Source organism: Choloepus didactylus, chromosome 6 (genome assembly GCF_015220235.1).
Source record: "Choloepus didactylus isolate mChoDid1 chromosome 6, mChoDid1.pri, whole genome shotgun sequence".
In the NCBI taxonomy this organism is placed as follows: Eukaryota; Metazoa; Chordata; class Mammalia; order Pilosa; family Megalonychidae; genus Choloepus; species Choloepus didactylus.
In genome coordinates this window covers 137382005-137386178 of record NC_051312.1, presented here as the reverse complement: position 1 = coordinate 137386178, position 4174 = coordinate 137382005, and the positions used below count along the sequence as shown (strand labels likewise).

The following is a 4174-nucleotide window of genomic DNA, read 5'->3' as shown; positions in this document are numbered from 1 at the left end:
CTCACAGCTGATTCTGATGCATAGATACTATTTGAGAACCACTGAACTCTGTGTGATTTGTTTATAATTTGCTGTGTATTGTGTGTTAATTTTTCTTGAATTGGATCTAGCCTCCCAGAGTAAACCATGATCACCATGAAACCTGGGACCATTACTTCTTGATCCTCTCCCTGGCATATTAAAAGTGCTTAGAAAATGTCTGCTGTGGAGGATGATGCTATGATAGTTTGTGTTCTGTCATATTTACAGGATGACACATTGGAGAAGCGCTACTAATGCATGATTCCTTCTTAGTAAGAAGCCTACCAATCTATAAACACTCAGCCCTTGAAGACTTGCCATAGAGACTGGAAATTTGGGAACTTGCCAGGCAGCTTTCCCTGTCCAGCTTGTCCATACTCCCCACATCCGACACAATGACTTCAGTGCTCTCTGACGCCAAAGAGCACCTTCCTCCTGACACTTCTGATACCACTTCCATGAGATAATTTCTTGGGCTCAAAATGCCCTCATGACAAACCTTTTCTTCCACATCCTCCATCCTCTCCTAACCCTTCATCTCTAAGTAGGGAGAAATCTAGAGAAGGGAAGAAAACACTGTGACCACTGACTCTATAGAAGAGCTCCAGAAGCATACAAAAAGCTGCCTTTGGTTGGAAACACGCCAGATATTTCCAGAGACATGACTAAACCCATGAAGAAAAGGACACTGTGTGTTGGAAAACAATTCTGAAGTCCTGTTTATATAAATCTTCATCTCCCATTTAGATGGAAGCTAAGTGACTTCAAGGTAATTGGGCACGTAAAATTGCAGTCTCAAAGTCTGCACTGACAATGTCAAACTTGTTTTTCAGTGAGAGCATAAGATGTTTGACTGTGTAGAAATTTTTCTGTCTCAAAGAAGATCTAGAACTGTGACCCATGCTTTCACTCAGACTGTGACTCTACCATAAATTGGAACCATTGCACACAAGTCTGTTTGCACCCAAGGGAAAGCAAAGCTACAAAAATGCAAATAGCTTTCTCTTGTACCTTTCTGTCACTTAATATTTTCCATAGGTAAAAGGGTTGGTGGATATTTGCTATTAAAATAATTTCAATATGCACATTCTCACTGGTTGTGAGAATCCTAGAACTCACTTCCAGGATCCAGGTGAACTACCACCATGAAAATTTACCAGTTCCAAATCCTGCCCACCCTCTTAAGATTCAACTCCAGCTTTGCATCCCCTTCAAGACTGAGACTAGCACCAACCTTGACAAATACAAGCACACCTTCTCTTTTCACTCTTACTTCCAAACCCTCAGATAAAGGCATACCAATTTTCTTGTTCTTTCCTGCCCTCATTTGACCATATCTGCCTCCAGTTCTGTACCTCTCTGTTGCTCACCTCTGCCCCTCTCTAAACTCTACCTATGCCTCAAATCTTAGTTCAGATGATATCTCATTTACATGGCTTTCTCCAACAACTCATCTTAAAACTTCTCACATGGCCTTTGGAATGCCACAGCACGGACTCAACTACACAGGCTCGCCTCTGTTGATCAGTTTGAGGCACTTGTATTTTGTCTTTTCAGATAGACCACAAATGTATCTGGATTCTGATCTCAGACAGACCTGGATGTGAGTTCCACCTTCCCCACTTACAGTTTTGTGACCTTAAGTAAGTTACTTCTCTATGACTCAGTTTCTTCTGTATAAAATGGAGCTTATATAACACCTCTTAGAGTCACAAGGAGGATTGACCAAGGTTGTTGTTCATTAAATGCTGGATCTTATTAATGTGTTATAGTACCAAATACAGCGGTACTTGACTCAATGTCACTGCATCACAGCCCCAGTCTATAACTGAGCCCCTCACTATAATGGCTTTTGTTTCAATATTTTGACCTAATCCATGAACTTCCTGTAACCTTCTTAAGGCTCCTGGCAGGAGAAATTTTTCCACACATATATACATGCACAACACACACACATGCACATACATTTTCATTTGTATACAATACAGTTACCCATATATATATAATATATATACACATATATATCCCTACATCTAAAATTAAATATTTAAAATGGAAATTCAAGTGGCCAAACAAAATGTAACTGACTCCTGAGGAATGCAGGCACATTGTTTTGGTAACTCCCCATACCTACTGCAAGTGCCACCCTGGCAGCTTCGAAAGTTGCAATCCTGGAGATTTTATTATTCTACTTACCCATGACATGGAGATTTGGAACAAATTTTTTTTTTTCTTCAGATCCAGCTTTATTTGTAGGCAGCCTAAGAGATGTGCTTTGAGAAGTAACAGATTCTGTCCAAAACATGTCTACATGGTTTGGAGGTGCCTCATGCTATTTGTCCTGCAGAGCCACCCCTCTGGGATGGGCTATGGTGTGGGTTGAATCGGGTCCCCCCAAAGATATGTTCAAGTCCTGGCCCTGGTCTCTTGAATGAGATCCTATTTGGAAATAGGATCCTTGAAGATGTCATTAGTTAAGATGAGGCCTGAGGATCAAGTCAGTGTGCACAGTGGGTTCTGGGGGCTTGGGAACCAAGTGGAGCTGGTTGAGCCTTCAAAGTCCTAAAACATGCGGCCATTAGTTCGAGGTTTATTGACTGAATTCTGCTGGCATGGGAGCCTCTGCAGAGAGAGAGAGAGAGAGAGAAAGAGAGAGAAACGAAGAGAGAGAGAGAAAGAGAGATGGACAAACGGATTCATTTAGAGCTGCAGAACAGAACATCCTCTGATGTGAAAGAGCTTGTCCTAGACAACTGTTGGTCAAATGAAGGCAAAATTGAAGGCCTCACAGATAAATCTGAACAACTGGAGTTCTTAAGTACAATCAACATAGGCCTCACATCAGTTGCAAACTTACCAAAGTCAAACAAACTAAGAAGCTTGAACTAAGTGATAACAGAATCTCAGGGGGCCTGGAAATATTGGCAGAAAAGTGTCCGAACCTCACGCCTATAAAATTAAGTGGCAACAAAATTAAAGACCTCAGCACAACAGAGCCCCTGAAGAAGTTGGAAAACCTCAAGGGCTTAGCCCTTTTTAACTGTGAGATAACCAACTTGAATGACTACTGAGAAAACGTGTTCAAGCTCCGATCGCAATTCACGTGATCAGGATGGCTACGACCGGGATGCCAAGGAGGCCCCTGACTCGGATGCTGAGGGCTGTGTGGAGGGCCTGGATGATGAGGAAGAAGATGAGGATGAGGAAGAGTATGATGAAGATGCTAGGCAGTGGAAGATGAGGAAGAAGGTGAAGAGGAGGATGTGAGTGGAGAAGAGAAGATGAAGAAGGCTATAAGGATGGGGAATATAGATGACAAGGAAGATGAAGAAGATCTTGGTGAAGAAGAAAAGGGTCAAAAGCAAAAACGAGAAGCTGAAGATGAGGGAGAAGATGATGACTAAGTGGAATAATCTATTTTGAAAAATTCCTATTGTGATTTGACTGTTTTTACCTGTATTCCACCCCCCACCCCACTCCAAATCCCGCCCCCTGGAACTTACTTTTTTTCTGATTGTAACGTTGCTGTGGGAACAAGAGGGGAAAAGTGTACTGGGGGTTGCGCAGGGAGGGAGGGAGGGAGGGGGTGGAATAAAATAATATTTTTACGGCACTCTTTATTTTTTCCCCCTACTGTTTTCTTTGTGTGATTCTGAGTACACACCAAGTGAGCGTTTGTTCCTTACTCTCAGAAAGGATGGTTTGGAGTCTTTGCAATTCCTGGTATTTCCCCACTCTTGTTGGTTGGAAGGCCATGGCTGACCTCATTTTGGTTACTCAGGCAAAGCCCAGCACAGGCTGAGCGCCAGGCATGTCTTATGTCTTGTTCTGGTTCATGTGATTTCTGCATTTTCTGGGCCTGTTAGAGGCATCAAACACCCTCATTTGTGAATAGCAATCTAAAGGTACATTTTGGCACTGGTTTGGAGCTATTCCCTGTCTCTCATCCCCCTTTCCCTTTCACAGATGGTGGCGGACTTCGCTCTACAAAGAGACTTTGATGTTACTCTTAAAAGAGCCAGAGAGCTGAAAATGGCAGGCTGTCAGTCACAAGGAAAGTAAATTTGATAATTATGAGAGAAATGCAAACCCTCAAACTTCAACCTCTTTAAAACAAAACAAAATATTGCCCTATCTTGGCCTGTAAAATACT

The 4174-nt window shown here is 42.3% G+C and overlaps 1 pseudogene; it reads left to right on the top strand.

Moving 5' to 3' along the window:
- Positions 1 to 2703: 2703 nt before the first annotated feature.
- LOC119538633 lies at positions 2704 to 3425 on the top strand (annotated as a pseudogene).
- The last annotated feature ends 749 nt before the right edge of the window (positions 3426 to 4174 follow it).